The following is a 13,605-nucleotide window of genomic DNA, read 5'->3' as shown; positions in this document are numbered from 1 at the left end:
CCATCTTTTTTATGGCAGCCTTTCAAGTATCTGAAGACCGCTATCATATCTCCCCTTACTCTCCTCTTTTCCAAACTAAACATACCCATTTCTTTCAGCCTTTGCTCATATGGCTTGCATTCCATCCCTTTGATCATCTTTGTTGCTCGCCTCTGGATCCTTTCCAGTTTTTCTACATCTTTTCTATACACTGGTGACAAAACCTGGGCACAGTACTCCAGCTGAGGCCTAACTAGCACCGAGTAGAGCAGTTCTACCACCTCCCGTGACTTGCATGCTATGCCTCTGATAATGCAACCTAAAACTGCATTTGCTTTTTTTGCAACAGCATCGCACTGGTGACTCATACTGAGGTGGTGATCTACCACAACTCCCAGATCCTTCCCAGCAGTGCTTCTTCCAAGCCAGTCTTCCCTCGTTCTGCATTTGTGCATTTGGTTTTATTTCCCTAAGTGAGGCACCTTACATTTGACTTTGCTGAATTTCATTTTGTCGACTGTAGCCCAGCTCTCCAATTTATCAAGATTCCTCTGAATTTTAGCTCTACCCTCCAAAGTACTGGCAACCTCTCCCCCTGTCCCAAAGCTTGGGGCCATCTGAAAACTTGATGGATGTAGATATAGAAAACATATCTAAGTCATTTAAGCAATTCCTAGAGGTGAATGCCAAGCTGCAACAATGGTGTTGTCAGGAGGGCTTCAGCTTCCTTGACCATGAGATGCTGTTCCAGGAAGAAGGACTGCTAAGCAGAGATAGGGTCCACCTATCAAGGAAGGGGAAAGAGCATATTTGGATACAAACTGACTAATCTAGTGAGGAGCGCTTTAAACTAGTTTCAAAGGGGGCAGGTGACCAAAGCCCACATGCAAGTCAAGAACATGGAGACCTGGGAGAAGGTTTGGAATTTGGGAGGAGCATGGGCTGTTATAGCAGGGATAAAAGGGTGACAAGACAGAACTAGGGGGTGGGGAAATCAAATCAGTATCTTAGATGTCTGTATAGTAATGCAAGAATTAGGGGGAATAAGCAGGAAGAACTCAAAATGCTAGTAAATAAACATAACTATGACGTAGCTGGCATCACAGAGACCTGGTTGGATAATACACGACTGGAATGTTAGTATAGAAGTGCACAGCTTGATCAGGAAGGACCGGCAGGGAAAAAAGGGAGGAAGTGTTGCTTTATATATTAAAAATGTATACACTTGGACTTTGATTGAGAGGAAATAGGAGACAGACTTGTTGAAAGTCTCTGGGTAAGGATAAAAGGGGTAAAAAACAAGGGTGATGTCATGGTAGGGGTCTACTACAGAACACCTAACCAGGAAGAAGAGATGGATGAGGTTTTTTTTAAACAGCTAACAAAATCATCCAAACAGTGGTGATGGGGAATTTCAACTACCTAGACATCTGTTGGGAAAATAACACAGCAGAGCACAGATTATCCAACATATCCTTGGAATGTATTGGAGACAATTTTTTATTTCAGAAGGTGGCAAAAACTACCAGGGGAGAGGCTGTTTTAGATTTGATATTGACAAATAGGGAGGAACTGGCTAAGAATTTAAAGTGGAAGGCAGCTTGGGTGAAAGTGATCATGAAATTATAGGAGTTCATGATTCTAAGGAATGGCAGGAGGGAGAACAGCAAAATAAAGACAATGGATTTCAAGGCAACAGATTTTAGTAAACTCGGAGCTAGTAGGTAAGATCCCATAGGAAGAAAGTCTAAGGGGAAAAACAACAGAAGACAGTTGGCAGTTTTCAAGGAGACATCATTAAGGGCACAAGAGGAAACTATCCCACTCCGTAGGAAAGACAGGAAGTATGGCAAGAGACCACCCTGGCTTAACCAGGAGATCTTCAATTACCTAAAAATCAAAAAAAAGTCCCACAAAGAGTGGAAACTAGGTCAAATTACAAAGGATGAATAAAAACAAATAACACAAGTATGTAGGGACAAAATTAGAAAGGCCAAGGCACAAAGCAAGATCAAACTAGCTAGAGACAAAGGGTAACAAGAAAACATTCTTAGAAGCAAGAGGAAAACCGAGGACAGGTTAGGCTCATTACTCAATGAGGGGGCAGAGAGGAGGAGGGAATAACAGAGAATGTGGAAATGGCAGAAGTGCTTAATTACTTCATTTCGGTTTTCACCAAGAAGGTTGGACATCTAACATAGTGAATGCCAGTGAAAATGAGGTAGGCTCAGAAGAGGCTAAAAAAGGGAAAGAACAAATTAAAAATTCTTTAGAAAATTAGATGTCTTCAAGTCACCAGGGCCTGATGAAATGCATCCTAGAATACTCAAGGAGCTGACTGAGGAGATATCTGAGCATTAGCAACTATCTTTGAGAAGTCAAGGAAGAATGGAGAGATTCCAGAAGACTGGAAAAGGGCAAATGTAGTGCCCACCTATAAAAAGGGAAATAAGAACAACCCAGGGAATTACAGACCAGTCAGCTCAGCTTGTGTACCCTGAAAGATAATGGGGCAAATAATTAAGCAATCAATCTGCAAACATCTAGAATGGTAGTTCCCAAACTTGTTCCACTGCTTGGGCAGGGAAAGCCCCTGGTGGGCCAGGCTGGTTTGTTTACCTGCCACGTCCGCAGGTTCAGCTGATTGTGGCTCCCAGTGGCAGCGGTTCACTGCTCCAAACCAGTGGAAGCTGCTGGAAGCACGTGAGCTGAGGGACATATTGGCTGCCACTTCCAGAAGCTCCCATTGGCCTTGAGCAGTGAACTGAGGCTACTGGGAGCCGCGATCAGCCAAACCTGTGGACGCGGCAGGTAAACAAACCGGACTGGTCCACCAGGGGCTTTCCCTGCACAAGCAGAGAAACAAGTTTGGGAACCACTGATCTAGAAGATATAAGGTGATATGTAACAGTCAGCATGGATTTGTCAAAAAACAAATCATGTCAAACCAACCTGATAGCTTTCTTTGACAGGGTTACAAGCACGTGGACAGGGGGAAAGCGGTAGACGTGGTATATCTTGACTTTAGTAACGCTTTTGATACTGTCTTGTATGACCTTCTCATAAATAAACAAGGGAAACTCAACCTAGATAGAGTTACTATAAGGTGGGTGCAAAACTGGTTGGAAAACCACTCCCAGAGAGTAGTTATCAGTGGTTCACAGTCATGCTGGAAGGGCATAACGAGTGGGGTCCCGCAGGGATCAGTTCTGGGTCCAGTTCTGTTCAATATCTCCAACAGTGAGTCAGAGAATGGCATACAGAATACACTTATAAAGTTTGCGGATGATACTAAGCTGGAAGGGGTTGCAAGTGCTTTGGAGGATAGGATTAAAATTCAAAATGATCTGGACAAACGAGAGAAATGCTCTGATGTAAATAGGCTGAAATTCAATAAGGACAAATGCAAAGTACTCCACTTAGGAAGGAACAATCAGTTGCAAACATACAAAATGACTGCCTAGGAAGGAGTACTGCGAAAAGAGATCTAGGGGTCATAGTGGACTACAAGCTAAATATGAGTCAGTAGTGTAATACTGCTGGAAAAAAAGCAAACATCATTCTGAGATGTCTTGGCAGGAGTGTTGTAAGGAAGACACGAGAAGTAATTCTTCCATTCTACTCTGCGCTGATTAGGCCTCAACTGGAGTATTGTGTCCAGTTCCAGGTGGCACTTTCAGGAAAGAGGTGAACAAATTGGAGAGAGTCCAGAGAAGAGCAACAAAAATGATTAAAGGTCTAGAAAACATGACCTATGAGGAAAGATTGAAAAAATTGGATTTCTTTAGTCTGGAAAAGAGAAGACTGAGGGGTAACATGATAACAGTTTTCTAGTATGTAAAAGGTTGTAACAAGGAGGAGGAAGAAAAATTGTTTTTCTTAACCTCTGATAGGACAAGAAGCAATGGGCTTAAAATGCAGCCAGGAAGGTTTAGGTTGGACATTAGGAAAAACTTCCTGTCAGGGTGGTTAAGCACTGGAATAAATTGTCTAGCGAAGTTGTGGAATCTCCATCATTGGAGACTTTTAAGAGCAGGTTAGACAAACACCTGTAAGGAATGGTCTAGATAACTAGTCCTGCCATGAGTGTAGAGGACTGGACTAGATGACCTCTCAACATCCCTTCCAGTTCTGTGATTCTATGTTAACCACCCCCACACTGAGAACAGATCCCTCTTGAGACCTCCCTCCAATCCAACATTATTCCAGTAATATACCTCTACCTTGATATAATGCAACTCGATATTACACAAATTTGGATATAATGTGGTAAAGCAGTGCTCCAGGGGGGCACGGTTGCACACTCCAGTGGATCAAAGCAAGTTCGATATACCACGGTTTCACCTATAACACAATAAGATTTTTTGGCTCCCAAGGACGTTATATCAAGGTAGAAGTATAGCGTTAGCGTTATATCAAGGTAGAAGTATAGTTACTCTTTGTTTTCAGTTGTTTAACCAATTGTGTATTCACTTAATGATAGTTCTGTCAAGCCTGCATTTCTCCGGAATGTCATGTAGAACTGTGTCAAAAGCATTGCTGAAGTTCAGGTATCCACCGCATTCCCCCATCCACCAAATCAGCTATCTTATCAAAGAAGGAAATCAAGCTGGTTTGGCATGATGATAATTCTATGACTTGGGTCGCAGAGAAGCAACTGCAGCATGTCCTGAGGCTGTACTCTGAGGAGCTTTTGGATGCCACCCCTGAGGAATGCATCACTGTGGAAATAGCAGCAAAAATGGAAAAGGCAGAAGCCACTCCAGAGTCTGATAAGTTTCTGGCTCCAATTTAATGTTTATTAATACAGGAGTGGGAAGGACTTCTGTTCTATGATACAATGCAAAAAGTTATTACAAGCCCTGGGTAGCAACAAGTATCCACCAATGGTAGATGCATGCCAGCACCTTGGCATCCCCACACCCTCCCCCATGTGGAACTGAAAATAGAGACTGGGAAATGCAAACAGTAAAAAGGGGATTTAAAAGTGAATTTTTATTGGAAAAGTGCACATTTTTGCTCAGGCATTCCTGTTTATTAAAAAATAATCATCTTACAATGCCATCCCTGTAACTACACCACTCTGAACCCACTCAATAATGTAAAAGGCTGCCTGAAAACATTGAACTGGCAACCCAAGTTGTTCCACAACTGGGAGGGAGGGGGGAGGCAGAGAAACAGCTGTGATTTTTAACTTACCATTGTCTCTGCACTTCTTTCACTGCAATTAACCCGGCTATGTACAGGGAGTTTCTGTGGTCTGAAGCATCCCTCTCACAATATATTGAAGTTCAGTTTTAAAAAGTAACACTTCTTGTCCTTGAAATTCCACAAGGATTTTTTCTGTGATCCTGAACTGAGCTATTGGAGAAAACTCCTTTTGTCCTGTCCTGTTCCAGGTCCCTAGACCTCTACAGGCTGGAGTATCTGTGCAGTTCACCCACACTGCAGCAGAAGCCTGGGACTCTCTTCTTCTACGGATAAACATGACAGATTCTTTTGACCAACCATTCACCAGAATGCTTTGAGTAAGCTATATACCTCAACATAAAAACTTCACAGCAAATGCTGAAGTTGCAGAAGTGCTAGTGTACAACCAAAACTCACAAATTCTCACTAATGACTGAGGACCATACTGCCCCCTTTCACAGAAACATTTGGGGAAGGCAATCTGGGAGGAAGAAATACTCCATGAAGTTCAGATCACAGAGTTTTCATAAATCTGTCTTCCACTGGGGCAGAGTCCACAGACTTTGGATGCCAATCCTATTCCTCCTTTCAGACCTAAAGAACCTGAAGTTAGAGTAGGAAGGGAGTTTGCCTCCATTCTTCCACTCACTTGGAGGACAATTCCAATAGAAGATACACATTGTTTGTTTGCTCCTGCAGTTATAAAGTGGCATCAACAGAAAGCGCTAATAGAGCTAGTTTTAATGGCCCACCACAGTGTAATCAAAAATCCTAATCAAATGGTTCTTTGATAGTTTCTGTGAAATTAGTTTACAACAATGGGACTAGTTGTGGTGCAAAATAAGGACTTGCAGGATTGGACCCTCATTTTGGATTTCTGCCATTTTATCTAATTATTCCTTATTACATATTAACAGAATAGCAGTGTGTAACAAATTACTCCGAATCTTAGAAATTAGGAATATAGGATTGTACTATAAAACACCCTTTCAATTCAACATTGACTCTCAATTTTAACTTCAGACTGACACCACAATAACACTAGTCTACTCTAAACCACAATCTTTCAGCCAAAAATGTGTTCGCCCTATAAACAGTGACTAAGTGACAACTACTGGACAGTAATAACAAGAACGTCAACAAGCATGATTCATTTCATATTTTTGCATTACTTCTATCAATTTGAGAAAGTATACTACTTACATAATTCCCCCAGCCATTAGCTCATACAATACCATTCCTATTCAGAACTGAGGTCCCAAGATGCACACGAGTAGTCCCACTGAACTCAACAGGATTACTCACTTAAAACTTACATAGATGTGTACATCTAGGCAAGACCAGAACCTACAAATCACTGCTTGCGGTTGCTGCTTATTTGGTAAATGATGGCTCTGAATTTTCAGAGCCTTGCTAACAAGCAGCAGGGAAAGAGAGGAAGGAGTGGAAGTATTGTCAAATGTTTAAGGGTCAAAATACAGCCTATCTGGCAGGAAATCCCTCTCTCTTCAAGAGCCAAAATATCTTTTTTTTATATCAAATGTCTTACTGTGGTGGCAGATTTTAAATAAAGGCTTGCTTTATGTAGAGCATAAACTAACCAATACTATAGTACTCAATCTATAGTAGTCAAATATATTCCTATGAGTGGAACATTGATTCCACTGAAATTATGCACTCTCTCAAACGTGGCACAAAAATCAAGTGGCTTCCAAGTTAGACATTTATTTTATTTTTATACCATTATTGATGAGAGTGTGCAAGACTATGCAGTCTGTTTTCTTAAAGACTTATAAATTAAAATTTGATTTTAAAAACACACTGTACTCAGATTATGTGCTTGTCTACCAGCATAAAAAGAAACATGTTTATTTCAAGCTGTACTGGAAATATGCAATAATAAATGCTGGCCAAATAGAAAGCCAAAGTAGCTAGAGAAGTATTTTAAACTTTAAGTCTTCTAGTGCAAGCAAGAGTTTTAAAAAATTGAAGATCTCTTCATTTTAAAAAAAAAAACTTCAGAGTATCGCTTTAACACACAGAAATTTGTCACAAAACCCAGTGAAACCAGCTTTGTTCTTCCAATAGAATTATATGTCTAATATAGCTCTAGAAGAGCAAGTTGGAGTCTCCTCTGGCTTATGAACTAATTACTCCTGGGGGAATTCTGTACTACTGCACATGCACAGAGTTCATGTCCCGTACAGAAATGTTTTCTTCTCCGCAGAAAATACATTCCGCTAGAGAAATGCTGCAGTTATACCCCTTTTACTCACCAGGGGCTGCTGTGGCACCAAAACAGAGAGCCACCATTCCTGGGTGGAAGTAGCCCCAGCTGTGGATAGGGAAGAGAAGAGGCTGCGTTCCTCACAGCACCCTGCCAGGAGGCCAGAGGATGTGACATGGGATACAGATGGAGGGCCAATGTAGAGCACATGAGGCTGCTGGGGGTCATAGACTGGGGTTCAAAAGGGCTAGTGGGGGGGGACAGAGGAGGAGGTGTGGCTGAGTAGGGGTACAGCGACCAACGGGGACAGGGGAAGAGGTGGTTGAGTGGAGATGCAGGGACACATAGGGAAAAGGGGCAGATGTGCCCAACTGACTGAAAGAGGAGAGGCTAGGGGTCAGCCAAGGTCTGCATGGGGGAGACTCCAAAACAATCCCTCCCACCCCCAAAAAACCTCTTCCATACTTCTGCCACCTACACCCAGTAACCCACCAAGATCACATCCAGGCTCCTTCACAGCAATTACTTCCCTTTTCTGCAGCTTCTCCATTATACCTGATCCCGCCCAAGCCTTTGCACTGCTTCTGGGGAGTGCAGGAAATACATTTCTGTATTGTAGTTTAAATGAATTATTACTCAAGGTTCTGTAGTAATATGACTAGTAAGGCATCTGTTTGTCAAAAAACATTTCCTGAATTTTTTTGTTGTCTCTATTGTTACAGACATACTTGCTGACAGGTATTTTGAAATACATTACCAAAATAAAATTGAATCTTGCATTGGTATGTTGTGTTATTTTGACAAATAAAATATGCAGAATTTTAAAATACTGTGCACAGAATTTTTTTATTTTTTGGCATAGAAGACCCCCCAAAGTAATCAACAAAATCGAGACATACGATCCTGGTCTTGAAATCAGATCACTGTGTAAGAATGCACACACATGGAGCCCCAATGAATTCAATGGGCTTCTGCACAAGCACCTGGGTCCTCTCATTTCTCCCACTTCCTTCTAATGAATCTAATGTATATTTAATATTTAAAGTGGCTGATTTTTTTAACAAAAAAAAAACAAAACAAATTTTATTAGACGATCACAAAAGGAAAAAGACCAGGACAGCTCCATATGATGTGATTATTTTACAAACTTTTTAAAACAAGCTCTAACAAATTCATAATATGCTACAGCTTCACAATCTATTTTATAAGGGCCCAATCCAACAAACATTTTGAAACCTTATTTACTTTACATTCAACAATAGTTTAGTTATATATTATAGGCTTCTAGAAAGAGACCTTCTAAAAAGGTTAAAATGTATTACTGGCACACAAAACCTTAAATTAGAGTGAATAAACGAAGACTCGGCACACCACTTCTGAAAGGTTGCCGACTCCTGTCTTAGACCCTTAAATAGCACTTATAAAGAAGGTTTTTGTACATTCCTTTTTTTTTTTTTTTAAATAGAAACATCAAAAGATGGTGGGACATAATCTCAGGAATAATGATAAATTTTATTATATGGTTATAAACCATTGTATCAGTAACACTGTGGAGTTTGAGTATTCTGGATACTGCGCTGAGCATAAGCAATACACACTTATGGAAAGGCAGTTACCGCACACATTAAGGAGATACTCTAGGATACATTTTCAAAGCTTTAGAAATGGATTTCACCACACAGCTATCATTGATGTTAACAGAAGTCACAGAGCTAACGCCACCTGTATTACTCTGAAAATTTAAACCTAAAACCTGTTTTGCAACAGAAAAAAAAAATTTACATCCTTTTCTGCATTGTTATGATGTTTAACAAAAAACAGAAAAGGTACATTGGAGGGATTTAAAAGCAGGTGGCTGATTTTAAAAAAAAAAAAACTAGACTAGATAGGAAGCTTACTTACTCATGAACTAACCATTAGTTCTCCTGTTCCTCAAGAATGCAAAACAGGGAATTCAAGACCTGATTTTTCTAATAAAAAACATAAGCAGGAATGTAGACAACTTTAAAAAAAATCAGGCTTTCATTATACTGTATAAAGAAATAAAAGAAGGCAGAAATATTATTCTTTTATTGCAGGTCATATGAAAGGGATTTTTCCCATTGTTTCTATTTTAAATTACATGAAAATGCTATTATTGCCACCAATATAGAAAATACTCTGAAATTTAAAAAATTATTAAGTCTACACAAATTAAACAAAACTATTTAAATAATAGGCACACAAAGAAGGATCTGAAGACACAGAACTCTGCAGAAAACCCAAAGTTGTTTAAAACTAAAAAGTAAGCTGCTGAAGTAGACTGATGGCAAGCACAACAATATTCCACATGGAGCATGTTTTTATTGTTCACTTAGGATCCAAACCTGCATACTCTTATGCACAAGCTTAACTTTATACCAAGTATCAGAGGGGTAGCCGTGTTAGTCTGGATCTGTAAAAGCAGCAAAGAGTCCTGTGGCACCTTATAGACTAACAGACATTTTGGAGCATGAGCTTTCGTGGGTGAATACCCACTTCATCAGATGCATGTAGTGGAAATTTCCAGGGGCAGGTATATTTGACACCATCAGCTCAGGATTAAACAAAGACTGTGAATGGCTTGCCAATTACAGAACAGTTTCTCCTCCCTTGGTTTTCACACCTCAACTGCAAGAACAGGGCCTCATCCTCCCTGATTGAACTACCTCATTATCTCTAGCTTGCCTGCATACATATACCTGCCCCTGGAAATTTCCACTACATGCATCTGACGAAGTGGGTATTCACCCACGAAAGCTCATGGTCCAAGACGTCTGGAAATCTTAGACATAGTCTGCAGACCCCCAGGGTCCAAGCCAAAGGTGGAAAACTGCTGCTTTAAACACACAAGTTGCCCCGTTGACTTCAGTGGACATACTAGCATGCACAACATGAAGTATGTTTGTAAGTTTTTGTAGACTAGAGACCTTACTTTAGAAAAACTTCATTGAATATAGTGGACACATTGATGGACCGTTAGCCATAGTAATGTGTATAGCTCATTATTCAAAAGCTATACACACTTATTTCCTAATAATCTGAAACTTTAAAAGACTCTAATTGGATATGTTTAATAATCACTTACAGAAGTATGAGATCCATGGTAACCTGGTTCACAGTGCACCAATCACTTCAAAAGACTATGTCATGAGTTCTAGTGGTAGCAAATGCAAAATATGGAAGGCAAAAAGGCAGATAGGAATGGCTATAGAGGGAAAGTCAAGCAATCACTAAAGATATTAAATTTATTTTCTAGGCACTATATTAATTCAACTTCACTTTCATATATAGCACTGTACAGGCAAGTAGTAATAATAAATTAAATTTTTACAGGCAAAATTCTAGCCTTCCTTGCACATACACTAAATCAGAGCAGGCTACATACAGTATTCCTCTGAGCTCTACTTGGGGCGTGGATGGCAAGTTTTGGGAGTGTGTATAGCTTCTTGTGTATATGTTGCCTTTGGTGTCTGGTAGTAAGAGAAGCAAATGCAGTACTATTTACTGAGGCTCTTTTAGGAGAAGCAATAAAGAGTAGACTACTGCATAGTGTGCTAGTCACCACTCCCCAAGATACCCTACCTACAGCAAATAAGATAGCTCAAGGACCCTTTACTCAAGCATTACGACTCCATTCTTTCCAGAAACCCTCAGTCACAAGCCCAAAATTTGACATATATTGGGATCCTGATTACGCCAAACCACAACAACCAATATAAAATAGCTTTATAATTGACTTGCTTATAAATCTTACATTTCATTTTATACACACACACAGTCTTTGTCACTCCAGTAAGAAATTCAAGTGTGAATATAAACTAGCAATTTTCTTTAAAACAGATGTTCTTGGCAAAACGCACACACTTTATTCGCTTGTCTTTACATTTTCACATTAGGAGATTTTTTTTTTTTGTGAAGGTTTATGGTTTTCCTTTCATTTTTCATCTAAACGCTAGTGCTTCAGATCCATCATTCCAAGCTCCACCTGGGAAATGCTGCAAGCAGGATTCCATGGATATCTTTCCATGTTGTTGTTCTCCCCCTCACCCAATTTCATCCTTGCTACAATACACTTAACAGACACAAATCTATGTTCCACTTCCCAAAGAGTATTAATTAACCATTTCAGCTCCTATTACTGAATTCCACCAGATCAAAAATATTTGGTCAGCATATTTTGTTTCATTTTCCTTATATTAGTTATTTTCACTTTTTTAAAAAGACACAAACATACAGTTCCCTCACAGCTGGTTTACCATATTACATTTCTTCCTGAACTTCCACTCAGAAATGGGTGTGAGACCCTCTCTTTCCCTGGTAAAACATACATGTAATAGAAACTGTCTGTCTCATATCTCATTTCTTTTTACATTTTAGCCGCCAACAATCAACCCAAGAACACCTGTAATAAATAAAATTCTGCTGTATTTTTCAATTTGCTCCATATTTTTTATCTTTATTCACACTATGGGAAGGGTAGGAAGGGAAGATATTTAACCCTTGTTTTCCTTGCATAGCACACAAGTAACAGCTTTTTTGTGTGTGTTTCTTTCACGTGAATTCTCTCTGCAGCAGCAAAGTCTCTGGAAATAAAATACATCATGTTCTGACAGCCACTTTTTTCCCCCTTTGTCTTTATTTTTCCACACTGCTTAAGGGGAGGTTTGTCTCATTGCATCATTATAGTTAAACCTATTAGCTTTTAAAATATAAAATATTATATATATAAAAATATCTCATTTAAGACCTACCTTATTATTATATATATAAAAGTATACTATATCATTTAAGACCTACCTTACACCCATTCAATCTGTTGTTTTAAGGACATTTACTTGATCTTTTAATTGAAAAACGTGGTTTTTATTGATATTTTAGTAAATTAATCTTATTAGCCTAACATTTATTACAGTACTTAAATATATAAATAACCACAAATTATTACTGTGAGCTTCAAATTATTTATTGCAAATTAGGGTGATCAGACAGCAAATGTGAAAAATTGGGATGGGGGTGGGGGGTAATAGGTGCCTATATAAGAAAAAGACCCAAAATCAGGACTGTCCCTATAAAACCTGGACATCTGGTCACCCTATTACAAATTGATATCACTGATCCAGTAGCCATCTATTTGACACTACTGGTCCTTACATTATATTGAGCCAGTCTCCATACAAGAGGTGCAATATCTATGCAATTGACAGTCCCTCTTTATATTGGTAGAAGGGATCCTAGCCCTCATGTGATCAATTCGCTGTCAATACCACACTATTAAGGTATTTTTGAACCAGTCCCTATTACTACAACTCTGTGTGTGTGTATGTGTGTGTGTGTACCATTTACCCACCCCCATGAACACGGCTCACGGGTGGATCTGGTGGCCAGTAGCGTCACTCCCATAGGTGCGAACAATGCGGCCCTTGTCAATAGAATTTCACCCCAATTATCAATGCCCCCCCGGCCCGACTGGCCCAGGCTCGGTCATGAGAGTCCGGGGATCTCTGCGCTGCTGAGCCGGTCCCCCTCAGATACGCTGGGCGCCCCGCCAACCTCCCACCCACCCGTGGGGGAGGGGGCGACTGACGCGATTTCCAATCGATACCAATATCGCCACACAGACCCCGATATGTCACGAAATATCGCGACACCCCCCCATGGCTACGCCGCCAAATCCCCGCACCCCTCCCGCCTCCCACACGCCAGCGCCCATCCCCGCACACCTCTCCCCCCCTCCCACCGACACACACCCCCTCCTCCCGCCTGGCCCCAGCGCCTCCCCCTCAGGAGTCGCTGCCCTTACCTGGGGCGGCGGAGCGCGGGCTCCGATGCGAAGCTGCCCTCCGAATCCGGGCGCCTCCCTCTCACCACATCCCCTCTGGCCCCCGGGAGCCTTCCCTGCCGGGGCGGGGACAGGGTGGCTGTTCTTGCCCCCTCAGCGGCTCTCGCGCGCCACCGCGGCGGTTACCTCAGAACCCCCCCCAAAAAAAATTATAAAACACCCCAAGGCTCCCCCCTCCTCCGGATCCCCTCCCCGCGGAGCGCGAGGGGACGGGCGGGCGGGCGCGCGCGCGCGGGGTGTCCCAAGGGAGGGAGCAGCAGCCCCTGTGCGCCTCGCGCCTCTGGCCTCGCGCCCGCCGGCGCGCGTCCGCGCAGTCAAGTCGCTCCCGAGTCGCGCGCGAGCGAGCGCC

The 13,605-nt window shown here is 41.4% G+C and overlaps 1 protein-coding gene across 4 annotated transcripts in view; it reads right to left on the bottom strand.

Moving 5' to 3' along the window:
• TANC2 (tetratricopeptide repeat, ankyrin repeat and coiled-coil containing 2) overlaps positions 1–13,370 on the bottom strand; it is a 628,479-nt gene extending 615,109 nt beyond the window's left edge. For all 4 annotated transcript variants that reach the window (XM_050934871.1, XM_050934879.1, XM_050934880.1 and 1 more), the window contains exon 1: positions 13,218–13,370. The gene's annotated coding sequence lies outside the window, so the exon portion shown is untranslated. The remainder of the gene's footprint in view (positions 1–13,217) is intronic.
• Positions 13,371–13,605: the final 235 nt, after the last annotated feature.

Source organism: Gopherus flavomarginatus, chromosome 25, assembly GCF_025201925.1.
Source record: "Gopherus flavomarginatus isolate rGopFla2 chromosome 25, rGopFla2.mat.asm, whole genome shotgun sequence".
NCBI classification, from domain to species: domain Eukaryota; kingdom Metazoa; phylum Chordata; order Testudines; family Testudinidae; genus Gopherus; species Gopherus flavomarginatus.
This window is presented reverse-complemented; position numbering and strand designations above follow the sequence as displayed.